Source organism: Symphalangus syndactylus, chromosome 5 (genome assembly GCF_028878055.3).
Source record: "Symphalangus syndactylus isolate Jambi chromosome 5, NHGRI_mSymSyn1-v2.1_pri, whole genome shotgun sequence".
NCBI lineage: Eukaryota > Metazoa > Chordata > Mammalia > Primates > Hylobatidae > Symphalangus > Symphalangus syndactylus.
The window spans coordinates 151154541-151178479 of NC_072427.2; the positions used below are offsets into that span (position 1 = coordinate 151154541).

General features: G+C 45.9%; 1 protein-coding gene across 5 annotated transcripts in view; it reads left to right on the forward strand.

The window, feature by feature from the left end:
- The first annotated feature begins 15521 nt into the window (after positions 1–15521).
- The window catches only part of CRACR2A (calcium release activated channel regulator 2A), a 154470-nt gene continuing 146052 nt past the window's right edge, over positions 15522–23939 (forward strand). For 3 of the 5 annotated variants that reach the window (XR_010120917.1, XM_063639881.1, XM_063639880.1), the window contains exon 1: positions 15538–15749. The gene's annotated coding sequence lies outside the window, so the exon portion shown is untranslated. Of the gene's footprint in view, positions 15750–23939 lie in introns of all 5 variants that reach the window. The other 2 variants (XM_055281072.2, XR_010120915.1) reach the window with 2 other exon arrangements.

Here is a 23939-nt window from a genome sequence, read left to right on the forward strand (position 1 = left end):
TAAGGTTTGCTTAATGGCCTGGAATGTGGTCTATCTTGGTGAATGTTCATGTGAGCTTGATAGGAATGTGTACTTTACTTTTGTTGGATGAAACATTCTATCAATCTCTATTAGATCCAGTTGTTTAGTGGTGTTATCCCGTTCAACTCTGTGGTTATTGATTTTCTGCCTGCTGAATCTATCAGTCACTGAAAGAGGATGTTGAAATCTCCAGCTATGTTAGTGGATTTGTCTATTTCTCCTTGCAGTTCTATCAGTTTTTGCCTCACACATTTTGACTCTCTGTTGTTAGACGCATATGTGTCAACTGTGGTAGTCCTCTTTGAGCACTGGTCCCTTTACCACTATGTAATGCCCCTCTTTATCCCTGTCAATTTTTCTTGTTCTGAAGTCTGCTTTGTCTGAAATTAATATGGTTATTATAGATTTCTTTTGATTAATGTTATCATGGCATCTTTTCCTCCACCCCTTTAATTTATTCTATCTGTGTCTTTTTATTTAAAGTGAGTTTCTTATAAACAGCATTTAGTTCAGTCTTGTTTTTTAAATCCATTGTGACAATCTCTGTCTTTTGTTTACTTAGACCACACTTTTTTTTTGTTTTTTTTTTTGAGACGGAGTTTTGCTCTTGTTGCCCAGGCTGGAGTGCAATGGTGCGATCCTGGCTCATCGCAACCTCCGCCTCCCAGGCTCAAGTGATTCTCCTGCCTCAGCCTCCCGAGTAGCTGGGATTACCGGCATGCGATACTACGCCCGGCTAATTTTGTATTTTTAGTAGAGATGAGGTTTCTCCATGTTGGTCAGGCTGGTCTCGAACTCCCGACCTTGGGTGATCCGCCCGCCTTGGCCTCCCAAAGTGCTGGGATTACAGGCATGCGCCACTACGCCCGGCTAATTTTGTATTTTTAGTAGAGACGAGGTTTCTCCATGTTGGTGAGGCTGGTCTCGAACTCCTGACCTTGGGTGATCTGCCTGCCTCGGCCTCCCAAAGTGCTGGGATTACAGGCGTGAGCCACCACACCCAGCCTTGTTTCTTATTCTTAAGCCTGGCTTCCTAGGCTTCCCAGCCTAGAACACACATTTAAAGTGATTTTTGATATAGTTGGATTACTATCTATCACACTTATAACTATCTTCTGTTTTTTGTACTTATTCTTTGTTTCCTTTTCAAATTTTCCCCTCTTTTCCCACCTTCTCTGATTTTTATTGAGCATTTTGTATGATTCCATTTTCTTTCCTCTCTGCATATCAATTACATTTTAAAAAATATTGCGTGGTTGCCCTAGTGTGTATAATGTGTGTTTACAACTAATCTAAGTCCACTTTCAAATATTTATCTATAATTATATATTCTTAATTTCTCCCTCTCGTTCCTTATTGCATTGCTGTCACTCATTTATCTATATGTTATAATCACCTAATACATTGTTACTATTATTTCTTTGAACAAGTTATTATCCATTACATCAATTAAGAATAAGAAAAGTAAAGGATTGTATTTTATTTTAATTATTCCTTCTTCAATACTCTTCCTATCATATTTCCTTCTCTCTAAAGAATTTCTTTTAACATTTCTTGTAGGGCAGATCTACTGATGATGAGTTTTCTCAGTTTTTGTTTGTCAGAGTTTTCTTAGTTTTTGTTTTTGTTGATTGTGCCTTCACTTTTAAAGGATAATTTTGCTGAGTATAGAATTCTAGGTTAGAGGTTTTTCCTTTCAGCACTTCAAATGTTTCACTTAACTCTCTGATGAGAAGTCTGTGACGGTTAATTTGATATGTTGACTGGGCCATAGGGTGGTCATATATTTTGTTAAACATTGTTCTGAGTGTGTCTGTGAGAGTGCTTCTGATGAGGTTCACATCTGAATTGGTAGACTGAGTAAAGCAGATTGCCCTCCCCAGTGTGGGTGGACTTCATCCAATCCGTTGATGGCCTAAATAGAACAAAGAGTTGGAGTAAGAGAATTCCCTCTCTCTGCCTGTCTTCGAGTTGGGACGTTTTTCTTCTACTGCCTTCAAACCTGGACTCGGGCTAGAAGTTATGCTATTGGCTCTCCTCGTTCTCAGTTCTTCAGACTCAGGCTGCAAGTATACCATGAGCTCTCCTGGGTCTCCAGCTTGCTGATGGCAGATCTTGGGACTTAGCCTCCATAGTTGCATGAGCTAATTCCTTATCCTTCCCGCCTCTCTCTCCCCACCCATACACACATATGTGTGTGTTTGTGTAAAGAGAGATGTGATGTGATGTGACGTGTGTGTGTGTGTATGCATGAAAGAGAGAGAGAGAGAGATGTGGTGTGTGTGTGTAAAAGAGAGAGAGAAAGAGTGAGAGAGATGTGGTGTGTGTGTGTGTGTATTCTATTGGTTCTGTTTCCCTGGAGAACACAGACTAATACAAAGTTCACTGTAATTTTTATCTCTGTTCCTCTGTAGGCGAGATGTCCTCCCCTCGCCCCCACCCCTCATGGCTTCTTTCAGGATTTTCGTGGTCTTTGGTTTTCTGAAGTTTGAATATGATATGCCTAGTTGTAGATTTTTAAATTTTATCCTGATTGGTGTTCTCTGAGCTTCCTGAAGTTTGGTTTCTATTATTAATTTTGGAAAATTTTCAGCCTTTGTTACTCAAATTTCTCCTGCTCCTTTCTCTCTTTCTTTTCCTTTTGATATTTCCATTACACGTATGTTTTACCTTTTGTGATCATCCCACAGTTCTTGGATATTCTCTTTTGTCTTTTTTCTTTTTTTTTTCCTCTTTGCATTTCAATTTGGGAAGTTTCTACTGGCATATCTTCAGCTTCACTGACTCTTTCCTCAGCTGTTTCCAGTCTACTGATGAGCCTGCCAAAGACCTTATTTATTCTACAGTATATTTGATTTCTAGCACTTTGTTTTGATTATTTCTTAGAATTTCCAGCCCTCTGCTCACATTATCCATCTGTTCTTACATATTGTCTACTTTTTCCATTACAGCCCTTAATATATTAATCATAATTATTTTTAATTTTCTTACCTGATAATTCCATAGTCTGTGTTATATGTGAGTCTGGTTCTAATGCTTGTCTCCTCAGGTTGTTTTTTCTTGCCTTTTAGCATGCTTTGTAATTTTCTATTGAAAGCAGACATGGTGTATCGGGTAGTAGAAACTAAGATAAAGAGGCCTTTGTGTTGAGGTTTTGTGTTAATCTGGCTACGAGCTGGGCTATGTTTAATGTTTACTATAGCTATAGGTGCCAGAGAGTTTAGTTACCTCCAGCATCTTTGCTTTTCTCCCTCTGTCCTGTTGTCATTGGGTTCCCATAAGAACCCCTTCTTTTTTTTTTTTTTGAGTTGGAGTCTCGCTCTGTCGCCCAGGCTGGAGTGCAGTGGCGGGATCTCGGCTCACTGCAAGCTCCGCCTCTCGGGTTCATGCCATTCTCCTGCCTCAGCCTCCCTAGTAGCTGGGACTACAGGCACCTGCCACCACGCCTGGCTAATTTTTTATATTTTTAGTAGAGACGGGATTTCACTGTGTTAGCCAGGATGGTCTCGATCTCCTGACCTCGTGCTCCGCCCGCCTCAGCCTCCCAAAGTGCTGGGATTACAGGCATGAGCCACCGCATCTGACCAGAACCCTTTCTTAAATAGAACTTGCATTTTTCAGGTCTTTCAGATGTAATCTGTTATACTAGAGCTCTGTTGATATAATAAGGTGTGATGGTTAATAGCAAGGGTCAATTTGATTGGATTGAAGGATGAAAAGTATTGTTCCTGGGTGTGTCTGTGAGGGTGTTGCCAAAGGAGATTAACATTTGAGTCAGTGGACTAGGAGAGGCAGACCCACCTGCAATCTGGGTAGTTACCATCGAATCAGCTGCAGCGTGGCTAGGATAATAGCAGGCAGAGGCAGGTGTAAGGACTAGACTAGCTAAGTCTTCCGGCCTCCATCTTTCTCCCGTGCTGGACGCTTCCAGCCCTGGAACAGCAGACTCTAAATTCTTCAGCTTTTGGACGCTTGGACCTCCACCAGTGGTTTGCCAGGGGTTCTTGGGCCTTTGGCCACAAACTGAAGACTGCCGTGTCGGGTTCTCTACTTTCGAGGTTTTGGGATTCAGACTGGCTTCCTTGCTCCCTGGCTTCCAGATGGTCTATTGTGGGACTTCATCTTGTGATCTTGTGAGTCAATACTCCTTAATAAACTCCCTTTCATATATGCAGCTATCCTATCAGCCCTGTCCCTCTAGAGAACCCTAATACATAAGGTGTTGGTGAGGTGAAACGATCTATAATTTTATGATTAAATCTCAGTCTTTTAGTAGGCTTATTTTATTTTAGTAGAACATATTTCTAATGACTGCTTTAAAAACTGTCTCCTAGACCCAGCATCCAGGGACATTCAGAGACAATTTCAATTGACTCCTTTTTTTTTTTTTCCTGAGTGTCTGGGCTATAACCTTCAGACGTTTTTTGTTTCGTTTTGTTTTTCCCTTCCTTCAAGTGAGACAGGAAGGCTGGAAAGAGCTGAAGTTGGCTAATCGTCCTTCCCTCAGGTAGATAAGGCTCTGGTAAAGCTGGTTCCCTCAGAGAGCAGGACTTTGAAATGGAGAATGCTTTGGCATATTTTAAATGGTTACTTTTCCCCTCACCCCTACCTGAAATATAAGGGATTTTTTTTGTTGGATCTTCACTGTGAGAATCTGGTGGGGCTCCCGAAGGTAAAATCCATGAAAGCGTAGTCGGCGAAGCACACTAACACTGCATCTCCAGGAATTACTCACTCAAGCAAATCCATACTCGACCCCCAGCAATCCATCAGAATTACTATGTAAGTGTTTCTGTCTGTTTACGGTTGTCGTGGCTTCTGCTTTACAAGAGCTGACCTAGGCTGTGGTTCTCTGTATTCACTCGTCTCTCTAGATTTCAGGGTGCTTCTTTGCCCTGCGATGTCAATTTTCTGATGGCTCTAAGAAAAGTTTGTTTTCTATTTGTGCAGCTTTTATCTTGTAAGAATGGAAGTGATAACTTCTAAGCTCTTCACATGTCATGGCTGAAACTGGAAGTCCTCCATCCTTTTACATTTAATTTTCTTTGTTTCTTTGAAGCTAAGCTATGTTTCTTGTTTCCCTGAAGCTAAGCTATGTTTCTCATAGACAGCATATACAAACATACAAAAATTTGGTCTTGTTCTTTTTTATCCAATCTGAAAACCTGTTCCTTTTGAGTAGGGCATTTAGTCCATTTATATTTTGTATAATTATTGGTATGGATTTATATTTGTTGTTTTTCTGTGTGTTTTCTATTTTTCTCATTTTTTGTTATTTTTCCTTTGCTCCTCTTTTACTTCTGTCTTTCATGTTCAGTGAGTATTTTTAGTGTAGCATTTTAATTTCTCTATTGATTTTTCTGCTGTATTTTTGAGTTATATTCTTAGGTGTTTTAGGAATTACAATGTGCATCTCAACTTTTTGCAAGCTAATTCAGAATAATACTAAATTAATTCTAAAAATATTGCTGCAATATTTATTTCTTTTCTCTACCCTCCTTTGTTCCATCATTATCATATCAATTTCTATGTGTGCTACGTACCCAACAGTACAGTGTTGTAAGTTTTGCTTTATACAATTTTATGTCTTTTAAAGAAGTTAAGAGAAAAAAATCAGAAAAAATGTATTTATGGAGTCTTTTATATTTACCCACATATTTATAACTTCTGAACTGCTTCCTTTCTTTCTGTGGATTTGAGTATTTTATGGTGTTACTTTCTTTAAGCCTAAAGGACTTCCTTTAGTATTTATCATGAAGTACATTTGCTAGCAAAACATTCTCTCAGTCTTTGGTTACTTGGAATTTTCTTTACTTTGCCTTCATTTGTGAAGGATAGTTTTGATGGATGTAAGTAATTTGTTGACAGATATTTTTCACCATTTCGAATATGTCATTTCACTGCCTTGTGACATCCATTGTTTTAGAATTGATTCATTCGTGTAATTTCTATTGTTGATATTGTTTATTTATTGTTGTCATACTTTCCTTAAAATTTTAAACATGGTTTCCTGTAGTTCCTTGAACATATTTCTAATAACTCCTTTAAAAACTGTCTGCTAGACCCAACATCCAGGGACATTCAGAGACAATTTCAATTGACTCCTTTTTTTTTTTTTTCCTGAATATGGTCATACCTTTGTGTTGCTTTGCCTGCCTTATAATTTTTTTGTTGAAAACTGGATATTTTACATAATATATTGTAGCAACTTTGGATTTTAATTTTAATTTGAGTGTGGTTATTGTTATTGTTTTGTATGTTTATTTAATAACTTGTCTGGAATAAATCTGTGAAGCTTGCCTCTTCTGCAGTGTACATCTATCTGTGAATGTCTCTGCTGCTGTTTTTCTTGTTTCTTATTCTTTTTTTTTTTTGAGACAGAATCTTGCTCTGTTGCCCAGGCGGGAGTGCAGTGGTGTGATCTCAGCTCACTGCAACCTCTGCTTCCCGGGTTCAAACGACTCTCCTGCCTCAGCCTCCCGAGTAGCTGGGACTACAAGAGCATGCCATCACACCCCGCTAATTTTTTTTTTGTATTTTTAGCAAAGACAGGGTTTCACTGTGTAAGCCAGGATGGTCTCAATCTCCTGACCTCATGATCCACCCGCCTCGGCCTCCCAAAGTGCTGGGATTACAGGCGTGAGCCACCACACCTGGCCTTGTTTCTTTTTTTTTTTTTTTTTTTTTGAGACTGAGTCTCACTCTATTGCCCAGGCTGGAGTGCTGTGGCGTAATTTCGGCTCACTGCAACCTCCACCTCCCGGATTCAAGCAGTTCTCCTGCCTCAGCCTCCTGAGTAACTGGGATTACAGGTGTGCGCCACCACGTCCAATTAATTTTTGTATTTTTAGTAGAGATGGGGTTTCACCATGTTGGTCAGGCTGGTCTTGAACTCCTGGCCTCGTGATCCACTCACTTCAGCCTCCCAAAGTGCTGGGATTACAGGCCTGAGCCACTGTGCCCAGCCAGCTGGCCTTGTTTCTTATTCTTAAGCCTGGCTTCCTAGAGTTGCCCATGTGTCTGCCTAGATTAGCGCTCAGCCAAAGATTGGTCAGAGGTTATGCTCAAATATCTCGAGCCAGTAAGATTTCTACTTTCTGCTGGCAGATTTGTGAGTAAGCTGGAGAGTGCATCAAAATTTCAGGCATTTTCCCCCCAAGTCTGCCCAGGCTTCTCTTTTCCCCTGAGCCCTTGCATCTCCATTGTACATGGGGAAGACTCCATTGGCCAGGAATGTGTGGGTGGCTTAGGATGCTCCCATCTCTGCAGCATATGCATACGACCTTTGTTTAACTCATAATATGGGGAGAGTTTACTAATCCCCTCATATCTGCTTCACCTCCTGGAACTCCCTGTTAAGTACCCAGCTAGTCACTAGCCCGTTGCTTACTCTGCAATTTCAGGCCAGAAGAGCTTCTGGTCCTTTCTGATTACTTGCCTCTGAGATCATCACTTAAATAATACTGCTTAAAGTTAAGGGAACCCCCTCTGGCAGTGACAAAAAAAATGCTAGTTTGTAAGATCTGGCTTGCCCTCATTGAACTGTCAAACAACAGAACTCTGGTGAGAGGGCAGGGGTGCAGGGATCAGTACAAATCACAGATTCACGCTGATGTTGCTGTAAGTTTAGTAGTTTTCATGAACATAAGCACTTCTCAGTTTGTTGCATGCCTCTAGTCATTTTTGAGAAATGAAATGGTTGTTTTTGACAGTTTTGAGTAGGGACTATAGTTGCTTTTTGAGGAAATAGATTATCGACCTCTTCACACTCTTATGCCAGAAGTTCTTCTCGGGACGTCAGGTTTTTATGGTGTCTCTCCCCAGCTGGGAGAGGGGATGTGCAGGATGGGAGGAGCTCTGGGCTGGAAGCTTTCCAGTCTGGACTCAGGTGCACACTGGCTCTTACCCTTTGCAGATCTCAGTTCCCTCAGCTGAAAATCAGTGGGCGTTGGATAGGGTGATTACTGCATTTCCTTCCATCCTGAAAATATTAAGTTTCTAATGGAATTCAGAATTCAGCCAATGTCTTTACATAGGAGATCTAAAAAATTAATTGATCTCACCCTTTCCATGATCTCTGGTGTCACTGTTACATAAAATTGTGTCTCCAAGGAGGTCATATATGTATTTCATCGAAGAGGCAATGGTGCTTTTGACTTCAGTAGAGAGAGAAGGATATTTTTTCCCTCCTTTCTTTCTTCCTTCCTTCCTTCCTTTTTCCTCCTCTTCTTGCTTGCTTCTTTTCTTTTCTTTTCCCTCCCCTCCCCCTCCCTCCCTCCTTTCTCTTTCTTTCTTTCTTTCTTTCTTTTTTGTTTCTTTCTTTCTCTCTCTCTCTCCTTTTCTTTCTTTTCAGAGACAGGGTCTTGCTCTGTTGCCTAGGTTGGAGTGCAGTGGTGTTATCATAGCTCACTACAGGTGTGTGCCACTATATTAGTCCATTCTCACATGGTTATAAACAACTACCTGAGACTGGGTAATTTATAAAGAAAAGAGATTTAATTGGCTCATGGTTCCAGGAAGCATGGCTGGGGAGACCTCAGGAAATTTACAATCATGGCAGAAGGTGAAGATGGAATAGGCACATCCTACATGGCTGGAGCATGAGGAAGAGAGCAAAAAGGGAAGTGCTATACACGTTTCATTAGTCCATTTTCATGCTGCTGATAAGACATACCTGAGACTGGGAAAAGAAAGAGGTTTAATTGGACTTACAGTTCCACATGGCTAGGGAGGCCTCAGAATCATGGTGGGAGGTGAAAGGCACTTCTTACATGGTGTGGCAGGAGAAAATGAGAGAGAAGCAAATGCAGAAACTCCTGATAAACCCGTCAGATCTGGTGAGGCTTACTATCATGACAATAGCACGGAAAACACTGGCCCCCACGATTGAACTACCTCCCCCTTGGTCCCTCCCATAACACGTGGGAATTCTGGGAGATACAGTTCAAGTTGAGATTTGAGTGGGGACACAGCCAAACCATATCAACTTTTAAACAACCAGATCTTGTGAGAACTCACTCACTATCACGAGAACAGCAAGGGGGAAAATCCTCCCCCATGATCCAGTCACCTCCCACCAGGCTCCTCCTCCAACATTAGGGATTACAATTCGACATGAGATTTGGGTGGGGACACAAATCCAAACTGTATCAGGTACCATGCCTGGCTAATTTTTTTTAAATTTATAATTTTTTGTAGAGACGGGTTGTCACTGTGTTGCCCAGGCTAGTCTCATTCTCTTTGCTTTGCTTTTCCCTCTTCCTCTCTTTCCTCCCTCTCTCCCTCCCTCCCTTCCTTTTTCCTTTCCTGACATTGTAAGCCTGGACTATGTACCAGGCACTGTAGTAGTTGCTTTTTACATGAATTATTTCATTTACTTCTCACAACAATCTCATCAGGTAGGTCCTGTCCCTAACTACATTTTACAGATTAGGAAGCTGAAGAACAGAGAAACTTCCTGACATGTTCAAAGCTAAGTAGTTATTTAGTCTCTACCTCTCAATCCCCTTCTACTCTACAACACCAACTCTACACATAAATTAGACTTTTGGCATCATTGGTCATATTTTTAAGAGAAGTGGTCCGGAGTTGAGAGGTGGGGAGGCTTCTCTGGCTGAGAAACACCAGAGATGTCTTTCTGCAGGAGGCAGCATGAGAGCTGGATCCGGCTTTACACTTTAAACAGAGATGCATAGAGGGACCTGCAGGCAGGGAAAGCAATGCTAGTATGACACCGTTGCTACAAAGCAAATGCTGGGCTCTTTACAGCCTGTTTGTGGATGAGTAGTGGGACATAAGCTTAGAAGGTGATATGGTTTGGCTGTGTCCCCACTCAAATCTCATCTTGAATTGTAGCTCCCACAATTCCCATGTGTCATGGGAGGGACCTGGTTGGAGGTAATTGAATCATAAGGGCGGGTCTTCCCTGTGCTGTTCTTGTGATAGTGAATAAGTCTCACGAGATTTGATAGTTTGATAAAGGGGAGTTTCCCTGCCCAAGCTCTCTCTTGTCTGCCACCATATAAGACGTGCCTTTGCCCTCCATCATGATTGTGAGGCCTCCCCAGCCACATGGAACTGTGAGTCCACTAAACCTCTTTTCCTTTATAAATTACCCAGTCTCAGGTAAGTCTTTATCAGCAGCATGAGAAGAGACTAATACAGAAGGGTTGTTTTATCAAAACAAAGCATCTTTCTAAAAATGGTGATGTTCCCTGACCAACTTTTGATGGTGGAGGAATTAGATTATTGGGAAGCACTCCGTAATGAAATGGCCAGGCACTTTTCTTTGTTTTCACCAGCTTGTAGGAGCTGGTTGGCTCCACCAAACACTATGCCTAGAACATTCTTGGGCTAATAGAACCCCCTGCTTCACCTTACTACATTTGCTATTTCCTTATTTATTATATTCATGGTCAAGATACTGTGGTTGGGTCTTGTGTGTATGCATGTGCACTCATGGGAAGGCAGAATTATGAGGGAAAAATATCTATACTTTCTAAGCAATTTATAAAATAGTAGATACGAAACATTAATGTCATCATTCCCAGATGATTAGATAAATGATAATTCATTGTTAGGTCTTTAAGTTATTTTTAGCTGAAGTAACAATGTGGCTTCTTTAGTGGATATCTTGAATATATCGTGGCTTTTACACAAACAGGGGATTCAGAAATTTGTGATAGCAAAAACAATATCCCACATAAGGTGGCATCAGGTACTCTGTCTCTCAGAGGCCACTTGTGGGGCAGGGAAATGGAATGAAATCCTCCATTCAGGGCCTGGAGTGGTCACTCACAAGCTTGTGGCTTATAGGTCAAGTCACCCTGAGCCATAGTTACCTCATCAGTAATACATGGGATTGGCTCTATGACTTCCAGCTCTCTCAGGTCTGTACCTCTGCGGCTCCATCTGAATGACTAAGTCTATTGTTGGCTGCTGGTTGGACAGTAGAAAGTCACTGCTTATGTCTTACTTGTCCTGTTTTGTAAGGACTCCAGATTTGTAAATCCCTTAAAGGAAGTACATGATTTTCAGAAATATCTTCAGGGAGGCCCTGCATTCTAGCCTAATTTTTCAGTTGCAGCTATAAGCATGTAGCCTGAATTGGCTCCTGCAATCTCATAGATGTCTCCTTCCCAAACATGCTCACAGAGGCAAAGGATGGAAGATATGGATCCAGGGTGATTTCCCTCTGGTGTTTGCTGGCTCTGTAGAGCTGGCCAGCCCTCTGCTCCAGGCCGCTGTTTGATTTGGCCTTTGATGACGAGGCTCTGGGAGGTGGGGCAGATGCTGCCATCCTGTATGCAGCCTGAGAGAGTCAACATAGAAAAGTCTGTTTGGTTTTTGGCCTCCACCTGTTGGAAACTCTGTAATTGTTGCCACTCATAATAAGGAAGAAGGAACAGCAGAGGGATTCCTGTATTAGAACAGTGAATGTTTTCACTGTTCCTCTAAGGGGACCAACAATAGGAACTGGGCTTAAGTTAGAGTTGAAAGCAGCAAGTGAACGAGAAAAAACAAAGAAGTTACAGATGCCGGGAGGAAGGATACCATGCAGCATCAAGGTGACTCTGGAAGAGGGTAGCACGCCTCCTTGGAAGTGTCCCTGTGCCCTTCAAGCCAATTTTCTACTCCCCCCACCCCTGACACTGGCTCTTCCCTGCCCCACCCCAGAGGAGGCAGCAACTCACAGCACAAGCATCTAAATGTTACTCACCCTACCTATCAGCCCAGACCCTCCAGCCATTACCTACTTTATTGGTCCATAGAGGAAACAGGGACCATGATCTGGGAGCTCTGCATCCACTTTCCTCCCACTGCCTTGCTCCCATCCTCACTCATCTTTACCTCCTCCCCCTGCTTCTGAGACTTACAGGCTCCTCCTAAGCCCTTGTGCTCGCCAGTCCTTCCTGCATCTTCTTAGACCAGGGCCATTGACTCCTCCTCACTCTTCATCCTTTCTCTCTTCATCAGATTCTTAACCTCAGTCTAGAAACCTCCTCCAGTCTCCTGCTTGGTTCTTCTGTTCCTCTCTCACATTATTTGTCCCCTCTACTGCCAGCCTCCTTGAGAGGGGTACCTCCTTACTTCTCCATTCCTTACTTTCATTTATTCCCAAATCATTGTGTTGGGGCTTCCAGCACTCATCCAGAAAAAAAAAAAGAAAAGAAAAGAAAAGAAAACAGAACACAACCGAAAATACCCTGTTCTTGGGCCAATGACCTTCAAACTGCCAATTCCAATTCCAGGCTTTGCCATATGTATTTACCTTTTGTATGTTCACTCAACTATCATGACTTAGATGCTTATTACATGTCAGAATGCAGGCCAGGAGGACACCAAAATACCTCTAATAAAACCCAAGTGCCCTTTGGATGAATAGCCCATTAGGTTTTGTCTGCCAATTGCTTTTCAGTGTGGATCACTTTGTGTGCCCTTTTCTGGAAGTTGACTGGGTCTGGGCAGGCAGAGGAAACTAGAGTCCACTGGCAGTCTGGTGATCAGGGAGTATGGGTTGGAGGACATGAGAACAGCTTAGGGCTCCAGTGACACACATTTCCTGGTGTTGACATGACCTAGCAGTGGCCTCTTAGGGTGGTAGGGTTTGCAGCTGCTGTCTGGGGCTGCAGGCCCTGGTGCTAAACCAAGGCCATCCTCCCAGCAAGGAGCACAGTGGTAAGTCACTGGCGGCTGGGCAGGCTGCACAGCTGGGGAGGATGACCCAAGTGAGCTGAATACTGGCCGAGGTCCTGTCCTTCTTTCACAGCTACCCTGCCTCTGTCACAACCCCCATCGTACTGAACTGTAATTGTCAACTCCCTGCCTGATTCCCTGTGAAACAGAGCTCCTAGGGGAGAGCCTAGGTCCACACCAGCTGTACAACTTGAATGGTCCAGTGTAAAATACAACTTATATGGCCCCTTGTTCAAAAATTGTTAAGAATTTCAAGAAGGTGACAGGAGAGCATTAAACTATGTATGAAGCCCTTCTAAATGAGTGGCCTATGTCAGGGGTCCCCAACCCCTAGGCCATGAACCGGTAATGGGGTACTGGTCCATGAACCCTATTGTGAACTGTGCATGTGAGGGATCTAGTTTGCACACTCCTTATGAGAATCTAACTAATGCCTGATGATCTGAGGTGGAACAGTTTTATCCTGAAACCATTCCCACCCCCCACTCCCACCCCTGGTCCATGGAAAAATTGTCTTCCACGAAACAGGTTCCTGGTTCCAAAAAGGTTGGGGACCTCTGGCCTATGTGACTTCATAGGTCATATGCCCAGGAAGCCAGTCTTGCCTAGGTCTTATTCATCACCTAGAGAGTGCTCAATAAATCCTCATTGAATAAATGAGTTTGGGTTTCTCCTGCAACACTGAATCATGTAGCTATGGGGAAAGAGAAGTGGAGATCCTCATCCTTCCCGCGGTCCAGGCTAGCTCCATAGCCTGGGGCCAGTCAGTGAATATCAACTGTGCCTCAGTTTCCTACATCCATACATTGGAAGAACCATCTTTTCCCCGTCGCTTTTCTGCCATGGGCCAAGAGTAAAAGAGGCACAAATGTACAAGCTGAACTTGCAGCAATTAATGTGATGGCTCTGTGATTCTGAAGGACACCATGAGGTGTCGTGTTCTGTTAAAGAAAATGCCAGCAAATCACAGACATCCCCATAGAAGCCAGAAGATGTGGTTAATGTTCGTACCATGAAATGTCTAGGTATTCTGATATGGGCTAAAGGACAGTTGCTTTTCTTCCTTATTAAATAGGTGGTTAGACTCAGACACAAGGGGGAACAGGAAGCAGAATGGTATCAGAGACAAAGATGACTGCATGGAGTTTGGTGAGAAACCATCCCCAAAGCAGCAATTTTTTGGATGAGTCTCAGCCTTTCTGAGCCTCCATTATTCCAACTGTGAAGTGATACAATTAACAATAACAAAAATTTGATAAGAGCAAATACATTTGGCATTTTTAATGCACCTACTACTATTCTAAGCCCTTTAAAGATACACATTTATTTCGATTTGTAGAACACCCCATGATGCAGGAGCTGTTACTATCCACATTGTACTGATGGAGAAAGTTCCAGTAACTTGCCAAGGACGTAGCTGCAAGTTGGAGCATCGAGATTCAAACCCAGGGCTTTGGCCTCCAGAGTCTGTACCCTAACCACTATAATACCTCTGAGACTGTAAGGGGCAAATGAGTGACAACGCATTGCTTTAGAAGTGAAAGGCGATCTAAACGTGCAAGTATTAACACTATTAAAAACAGTAACAATGGCAGGTACCTCCGATGCCTCTGACTTTATCTCTCTGGTCACAGTTTTCTGCTCTGTAAAATGGGTAGGCAGGCTTTACACTGGATAATGTCTGAGGCCCCTTCCACTTCACGGATTCTGATAATGAAAGGTCCTTCTTTCCTCACATAGGGCTGAGAGAAGGGCAAGCCACCAGCTTGCAGACCTTGGGAGTTGACACAGGGAAGCATACCCAGGACAGAGCCAGAAAAGCCAAGGCACACAGTAGGGACACACCAGAGGGCAGGCCTCAGAGCCCCTGACAGCCTTCTAAAACTCTGGTAGGCTGGAGGGAGGTTGTGAGCTAGTGGCTGGCTGAGCTGCAAGGAGAAGAAAGGACTCCACAGAGTAATTTACAACAGCTGCTCAGTAACTGCTAATGTGTTTCTCTCCACCATGGAATAGGGCTTAGTGCGTGTGAGAGGGGGATGCTACTGCATAAACCAGTACCAGAAAGATGGGCTGACCAGGAAAGAACTGGGGCACTCTGCAGGGGCAGTGTCTGGGGAAGGGTTCTCCAAAAAGGTGACATTTCAGAGGGGCCTGGAAGGATGAGTAGGATTTCAACAGGCAGAGATGAAAGGGGAGTGTGTTCCAGGCAAAAAGCAAGAACTCCCAGCAGCCATGAAGAACAGCTGGTGTTTGGCAACAGCCAGTGTGTCCAGAGCATAAGTGTTGTGTGTGTGTGTGTGTGTGTGTGAGGGAGAGAGGGTGAGGCTGGAAAATTAGGCTGTGGCCAGAGTGGGCAGGGTGGGCCTTGCTTTGTGCACTAGGCTGAGGGGTTATCCTGCAGCCTGAACACCTTGGGAGGCCTTTGAAGATTTACTTAGTGCTTTATTAACAAATATGTGTTGGGTTTTGGGTGTTTTGTTTTGTTTTGTTTTGAACGATTCATGCCCACAGTAGAATATATAGAAGAGTCAGAAAAGTATAAAGAATAAGGATCCCCTTTAGTTTCTGTTCCCAGAGATAACAGCTGGAGTGACGCCGGGCTGTTGCCAGGTTTCCAGGGGTGCACTCCCAGACACCATCTCTCCAGTGAGCCACCAAGGGCCGGACTGATGCCCCACCTTGGGAACCTGAATGGGGGCAAGGGGCCTAAGGGGCCTAGGGAGCAGAGGGACCCAGGAAGCTCAACCAGTCAGGCAGGCTAAGTCGGCAGCGGCCCCGCCCTCGCCACCCAGGCTCCCTGGCAGTCTCAGGTCGCGCCTGCAGACCCGGACCCCACCGCTTGGCGCGCGCACGTCCCACAGGGCGCACAGGGGGCGCCGCTTCCCGTTCAGCCCCGCTGTGGGGCTGGTCCAGCCTGCGCGGATCCGAGCGGAAAGAGTCGGGCGGAGCAGGCGGCGGGGCAGGCGGCTGCTTGACAGCTGAGAGCCGAGCGGGCGGCGCGGGCAGGTCCACGGGAAGCCTACACGCCCAAGGTAATGTGGAGGAAGGTTGAGGGTGGGCGCCCGGGGCAGCCCGGGGGGGCGGCGCTTCCTGCCTGCTTCTCCGGCTGCGAAGTGTGAGCGCGTGTGTGCAGCACATGGAATTCGCAGAGGGCCTGGACGGAGGCTGTGTGCCCTTGGGTGGGAACAGCTGGCTCCCCTGCCATCCCCAGGCCTGGCCTGGCCCTTGCTCCCCTCCCTGTCACTCGGTAACGGGACTGGAGGAGAGCCGAGAAGCACTAGGGTTTTGGTCAGGAAGGGACCTTAGGAACCCTCCAGCCTCATCCAGCCTCTTCGTTTCACAGATGAGGAAACTGAGGCTCAGAATGGTAAAGTGACTTGCCCAAGGTCTCAAGTCTAAGAACCAAAACTCCTACCTTGCAGGTCAGTGCTGCTAGGAGCCCTGGCCACGCAGGCAGCATCCACAACTGTTGCCATGCCTAGAAACAAAGAACCGAGACAGACAGTCAGAAAGACACAGAGAGAGAACCTCTCAGAGCAAAGGAAGGAGGTCAGGAAGTGGGCGGCTGCTGGGGCTTGGCTTCCGCCCTGGCCCCAGCATGTGCTGGTCTGGCTGTGTGGCTCAGAGGCCTTGTGCTGACTCTGTCCGTGTGTGTGTGTGTGTGTGTGTGTGTGTGTGTGTGCGAGTGTGTGTCTGTGCACCCATGCATGCACGGGATGCAGCGAATGTACCCTGCCATGTGGGAGAGCCCTCTGAGTTCATTTATCTGTTTACACAGAGTGCTTGGGAACCTGCCCTGTTTGGCTGTGTGGAGGACACCAGGAGTCTCAAAGGAATTCGTTCTGTGTGACTCAAGAGGACAGAAAGGGCCAATCCGTGGGAGTCCCCAGGGTGGTCAGAGGGTCAGGAAGAAGAACCTAACTCATGAGGTGATGGGTTCCTTGTCTCTGGAAGAAAACAGCATGTACTGAAGAGTCTTTTTCTCAAGGATGTGGGCATAGGGATATGAAATCAGGGCAGCTTGCTCCACATGGAATCAGCATTTTTGTTGGAGGGTCCAGGGTTCATGCCCCTTTTCAGGTGAAATTAACATGCACAACCTCGCGGTTTAGTATTTGCCCATAAGAGCTACTTTATGCACAGTTTTTGAGTGATAAGTGAGAGGCTTCATGTAAGGCTTCCGAGGTCCTGTCACCTCTCGGTTCTATACTATAAAGCGTGTAGAGGGAGTTTGGAGGAGGGAGGTTACTTCTGGAAGGAGTGACTCGCAGAGGGCATCCTGGATGTGGCACTGAGGCCGGGCCTTGAATGGGAGGCTGGGTCTGGGCATCTTGGGGAAGGACGGCTGAGCAAAGCCATGAAGGTGGGTTGCACCTGAGGAGCAAGGAATAATGTAGTGGACAATCCGGTGAGGAGTGCTGCTTGGGAGAGATGGCAGAGGCTTGGAGTGTTACGGGTCTAGAAACTTCATTATTAAGCCTAGGGATATTTCGATGGTTTCTAAGAAGGGAAGTGATGTTCCTGGAACTGGGTTCAGAAGAACATGTCATCTGCAGCTGGGTATGGGATGTGCTGCAGTGGAGGAAGCTTTGGGAAGAGAACCTGGGAAGAAGCCCATTGCAGTGACCATGAGGGGTTGAACAGGGCTGGTGGGAGTGGACAGGAAGGGGCTAAAAGGCTTGGGGGTGGGGGAAAAGTCATCTGCTATGTGCCAGGCCTGTGGTAGGAGATTTTCACGTTTAGTCTCGTTTAATCCTCCTGACAACCTCATGAGGAGATTGCTATGATTGTTCCATATTGTAGAGGAGGAAACTGAGAGAGAGGTTAAGTGGTTTATCCAAGGTCATACAGAAAACAAGTGGTGGGATGGAGATTTTAACCCAGAGAACAATGAAGGAGATGCAATCTGGTAACTGAATAAATGTCAGGGACTAGAGCACAAGAGACCAAGATGATGGCGATTTGGGTTCCAGAGTTGGAGTGGCTGGTGATGCCACTGCCAGAGATGGAACCCCAGGTGTGGGGGGTGATTGGAGATGCGTCAGGCTGTGGTGAGCCTGCAGAAGGCAGGCCCCAGCACTGGGGCAGTGGCTGCAGTAGCCATCCATTCTGCCTTGGGGCTCCTTGTCGCAGTGGTTTGCTGAACCTGTTGTGGGGAGGGAGAGTTGAATCTGCAGGCTGCCTGGGTACTGGCAATGCAGCTGAGAGAAGCTAGGCTGGGGGAGAGCTAGTGAGGGATTCCTCAGGGACTGGCTAATCACCCACTGAGTTCACATCACTCTCTTGCTTTTCTTCCACACAAAATAGTGTCTATTCTGTTGCAGTGCACAGAGGACTCAGGCACTTGCCATGATACCTTAGGTGAGAATTAGTTCAGATTTTATATTTTCCAAGACCCTGTTTCCCTCGTATGTTTCCCCTACAGAAGAGCTAAAAGATGCAATTGCCAAATATTGCAGAATATTGCAGAATTCAGGATCCTAAGAGCAGGTCCAGGGCCTCTTACAATGTCATAGAATCACGGTGTTCTAGAGACAAGTCTGCCCTATTTTATGGATGGAGAAACTGAGTCTTTGCGAAATCATGGTCCTTTGTCAGCTGTTAGTGGCAGAAATGGGCCCAGGCCTTTGGGCTCCAGAGGTTTTGCTTTCTCCACTGACACACAGGGAGGCCGCTGTCTTGCAGAGGAGCCTCCAGGGTTTCCTATAAAAATAGCCCTGGAAGCCAGGCGTGGTGGCTCACACCTGTAATCCCAGCACTTTGGAGGCCAAGGTGGGTGGATCACCTGAGGTCAGAAGTTCGAGACCAGCCTGGTCAACATGGCAAAACCTCATTTCTACTAAAAATACAAAAATTAACTGGGCATGGTGGCAGGCACCTGTAATCCCAGCTATTCAGGAGGCCAAGCAGGAAAATTGGTTGAACCCGGGAGGCGGAGGTTGCAGTGAGCTGAGATTGTGCCGTTGCACTCCAGCCTGAGTGACAAGAGCGATACTCCGTTTCAAAAATAAAAAATAAAAAAATAGCCCTGGGGACAGTTTTATAGACAGGTCTAGTATTCAATGGACCATTTCAAACTGGTACACTTTTTGTTCCTACCAACACAACACACACACACACACACACACACAAAGAAACAGCAACAACAACAACAACAACAACTAAAACCGGCACATTGTTCCACTCATCCATCTATTGGTCATTTCTTTGCCTTTTCAAATTGCTTCCTTTCCTCTGAGAGAAATTTGATAAGGCACAGTTTAGTTAGAGCCATAAGGGGTTCCCTCCAGGTGCAGGGTCAGGGGGAGGTCCCAATAAAGCCAGATGGTGCCTGTGTGCACCAGCAGAATCCTAAGGCACGGACAGGGAAGCAGGAAAGCAGAGGATGGCTGTAAGGATCAAGGAAGGAGGAGAGACAAGGGGCAGAGAAAAAGGAAAAGAGGAAAAGCTGAGTTTGTGGGGCAGACACCTCAGTGGCATCAGCAGAGCCTACTTTGGGGACCTGCATTTTGGGAACCTGGCTCCCCAGTACTCAGAGGCAGCATGAAGCAGGGAGATAACCAGGTGGACATGAAGAAGCCAAAGGGTGTCACTCTTATAATACATCATCCAACCTTGGGCACTGCCGGGAGTGAAAGAGGGAATATTCATAGCAATGCTGGGACCACAAGCATAGCCAGGATGTCCCAGGCAAACTGGTCACCTTCACAACAGCAATGCACAGAAAGTGCCAGGCATGGCCCAAGGGCTGTCCATGTATTCCCTTATGGAAGCCTCACTACAACCCAATTGGCTAGGCACTGCCATCATGCCCATTTTATAGAAAAGTTAGCTGAGGAAGAGAGAGGCACAGTATCATGTCTACAGTCACACAGCCAATACACGGTAGAGGCAGGATTTGAACTCAGGCAGCTTGGCTATTTCAGAGGCTGCACTGTAAGTGTTATGCTCCATTGGCTCTCTACTCACCAACAGCATCCACACACATACCCCCTTCCCCTCACACGACTCAGCAGAGGGACCTTTGGGGGTCTATTTCCCCTCACAGCTGCTCCAACTGGTCAAGTTAGCATGACATCATCTGGATGACATAAACAAATTTGCAGTCAGGCTGAGGCGAGGGGGAGGACAACTCTCAGCCTCTACAGGCTCCACAGCTTGTACACAGTGCTGAGTCTTGGCCTCGGGTCTTGGAGTTCTCAGTCATCCTTGCCTTGTAAGTGCTCTGCCCTTTCCCCGGAGGCTGAGTTAGATACAGGAAGGACCTCTTGAAGTTCAATGTTAAGGACGGGTTCCTCTAGGACCTCATCTGCCTGGGGCAACTAGAGGGTGCCACCCTGTGATGACAAAGTTGTCTCCAGGGCCTCTTCTATCTTGAGGGCTATAGAATTTTCTTTTGTGACAGATTCTTCAGGAGACAAAACACACCCCCTTGTAGGTGTGTTTTGGCTCCCAGCCCCGGCTTTCTCAGAATGCCAGTGGGACACTTTCTTCCCTTGTCTGTTTGTTGACACATCCCGGATGGGGCTGGCCAAGAGAGGCATTTATAGGGCAGCAGGCTCTATGGTGGGTGGAGTCTGACTCTGGGTGATGCTCCAGGTGTTTCTAGAAGATGCAGGGAGGTAGGAGCAGGCAAGCTTCCCCTGTGATTCAGATTCCAAGGGCCTCTGTCCCCACCCCATCTGTGCCGAAGATCCCTTATTCACACAATACAGCTGCTCTGCCTGGGGGTGGAAAAATATGAGGCTGGGCCTGAGAACTTGTGGGAAAGTGGAAACGGTGTTTTACCGAAGCAAGTTCCAGCAGTGAGGTTGGATAGGCTTAACACCCAGCCCTGTGCTTGTAGTGTACCCCGGAGCCTGTGGACCTCTGTGCCCTTTGGGCTTAGTTAGAGGAAAGGTGAGAAGGGCGAGACGTAGCACACGTGCTACAGGTGCACCAGGACAAGCTGGAACCAGTGGGTGTGGCTGCCCTCCTCCTGGAACCTGCATTCGTGTTTCTGGCCAGACAGCTTCCTTTGCTCCCTTTTTAACTCACAGCAGCACCAGGGGACGTGGGAGGTTGGCTACAATGACCCAATTACCAGTGCAGACAAGAGGAAAATCTTCTATTACCTGGGCGATTGGTTTGTTTTCACTTTATTTACTTTAAAGACTGCTCAGCATTGAGCTCCGGGATTTGTAGTCCATCGGAGTTCTCTTGGTAAATGGATGGAGCTTTGCCACATTGTCCACTGCACATAACCATATACCTTCACCCACTGGGATAGAGGGTTGGATTGGTGCTGATGTGGGAGGGAGGCCGATTTCCTGCAGCCCCACCTTGACCAAAGACGGAACTCCAGGGACCCTCTTTCCATTGCACCTCAAGGTTGATGCACAGGAATATACCAGGCATGGCTGAGAGTTTGGCATAAATGAACTCATCTTTGTAACAGTTTTATGAAATAGGCACTGTTATCATCATTCCCCCTATTTTATAGATGAGGTAGATGGCTTCCTCATCTGTTTCAAGAGGCTGAGTAACTTTTCCAGGGTCACACAGCTGATAAGAGGCTGAGCTGGGATTTGAACCCAGGCAGTCTGGTTCTAGGGCCAAGTCCTCAAGCATTCCACAGCCTGCCGCCTCTGAATGCTTAGTGTAGAGCCTGGGTTCTGACTCTAACCAGTCATGTGTCTTTAGGATTAGCCCTCTCAACCTGAGTTTCTTTTGTCTTCATTGAAGTAAGAATACAGGAGTTACCTGTTGATCCATGTCAGGTGAATTAAGGGATGTGAGAAAGCACATGGTCCACGAACACGTGACCCCATGGGTCATGGTGACATTACCTGTGTTGAGAGCTTGTGGTTGAGTTCCATGCTAAGGGTGTACTCCTCCCATTGTTGGTCCTTCTCAACCAACTTGTTGAGATATACTTCTTCCCTTGTTGGTCCTTCACAGCTTATTGTTGTGCTTGTCCTAGACTGAAATTCTCCAGGAGGCAGAGGCAGAGTCTCTCACCTAATTAGCTTCCATGCGTGCTAAGTCCCTGCTGTGCCAGCAAAGGGTCCTACACGGTCTAAGAAGAGAGGAGTGGTCTGTGCAGCAGGCATGCACAGTCCCTTTGGGGGGATGTCTTTGTTCTGGCAGACAGAACAAAATATCACAGACTGGGTGGCTTGGACAACCAACATTTATTTTCTCACAGTTCTGGAGGCTGGAAGTCTAAGATCATGGTGCCAGTTTGGTGGGTGAAGCTTCTCTCCTTGGCTTGCAGAAAGCCACTTTCTTTTTGTGTCCTCACATGGCAGGGAGAGGGAGAAAACGGGAGAGGAAGAAGGGAGAGAGAGGAGAGAGAGATAGGGAGAGAGAGAGAGAGAGAGAGGGAGAGAGCGAGAGAGAGAGCTGGCTGTCTGGTGTCTCTTCTAAGGGCGCTAATCCCATCATGAGGGCCCCACCCTCATGACCTCATCTAAACCTAATCACCTCCTAAAGGCCTCACCTCCAAATACCATCACATTGGGGGTTAGGGCTTCAACATATGAATTGTTGGGGGGACATAATTTGGCTCATAGCAGGGGATGATATAAAAAGTAACCAATGATGTTAGTGTTTACAGGTAAGTGAGTGAAGTATATTTCTCATGGCTTTAGAGAGGAGGTAGGATTTGAGCTGCACCTAGAAGTATAGCCCAGGCTGGGAAGCATTTACAGCGCAGGGCCCTCGGGCACAGGACAGCCTTTCACCCCCTCGGCAGGGCCATGCCCTTCTGAAGACATGAATGGGGTTAGGGAGGTCGGGGGAAGGGGGATGAGAGACACTTGCCAGAGAGACACCTCCTGCCTTCAGCCAGGTTTTGCTTTCCTGTGGGGAACGAGATGGTTTGTCAAATATTCTATTTTTCTTTTCTTTTCTTTTCTTTTCTTTTCTTTTCTTTTCTTTTCTTTTCTTTTCTTTTCTCTTTTCTCTTCTCTTCTCCCCTCCCCTCCCCTCCCCTCCCCTCCTCCCCTCCACACCCCTCCGCTCCCCTCCCCTCCCCTCCTCTCCTCTCCCCTCCTCTCCTCTCCTCTCCTCTCCTCTCCCCTTTTTTCTCCTTTTCTCTTCTCTTTTCTTTCTTTTTTGAGACGGAGTTTTGCTCTTGTTGCCCAGGCTGGAGTGCAATGGTGCGATCTCGGCTCACTGCAACCACTGCCTCCCGGGTTCAAGCGATTCTCCTGCCTCAGCCTCCTGAGTAGCTGGGATTACAGGCACGCGCCACCACGCCTGGCTAATTTTTGTATTTTTAGTAGAGACGGGATTTCTCCATGTTGGCCAGGCTGGTCTCAAACTCCTGACCTCAAATGATCCACCTGCCTTGGCCTCCCAAAGTGCTGGGATTATAGGTGTGAACCACCATGGCCGGCCCAAAGCTACTATTTCTTAACCTGAGCAGGGCTGAAATTTGAGAGGCTTTCTTCCCAAGGCAAGTTTTCTGAGCAAGACAGCAGCAGCGCCACCATCCCCAGAGGAGGACACAGTGGGAGTGAGGGCAGGAGAAGTTCTTGGAAGTTCGTTTCTGTGGGTAGTGTCATCTGAATCATGGTCAGAAATTGCCATTGGGGAGATACCATCAGGAATAACACATTGTTCAGCAGAAGAACCTCTAGATCTTTCAGTGGTGCCATGGCCTGCGGTGGCTTTTTGGTTTTTGGGTCTTCTGGGAGTTTGGATTGAATAGACACCCCAGATACAGATCATCCACAGGACAGAGATCTTGACTCACAGGGCCTTTGGTGTGGCATCCGGGTGCATGGACACTGCCTTCCCTACGGAATCCCACAGAGGGAAGGCCATCTAACTCTTCTTTAGGTTATTTTTATTGTACTGTCTTCAGTGGGCAGAGAGTTGAGGTTTAAGGTTTTTTGTTTGTTTGTTTTTGGATCTTCACTGTTTCATTGTGATAAAATATACATAACATAAAATGTATCATTTTAACCATTTTAAGTGTACTGCGCAGTGGCAGTAAGTATTCACATTGCGAATTGTTTCATCTTCTCAAACTGATGGAGTTTGAGAAGGTTTGGTTTTAACTGTGGCTCCAGGAAATCATACAGTGATACTGTCTCAGTTTCCTCTCTGCACAATGGCCTCACCATCAGGTGTCCTGTCAACTTGGGTAATCTTTCTGCTGCTGTTTCTCTCTTATTCCTTTCTGTTTGTTTGGGTTTAAAAAAAAATCATCTGCTTCAATCAAAAGCGCTTCT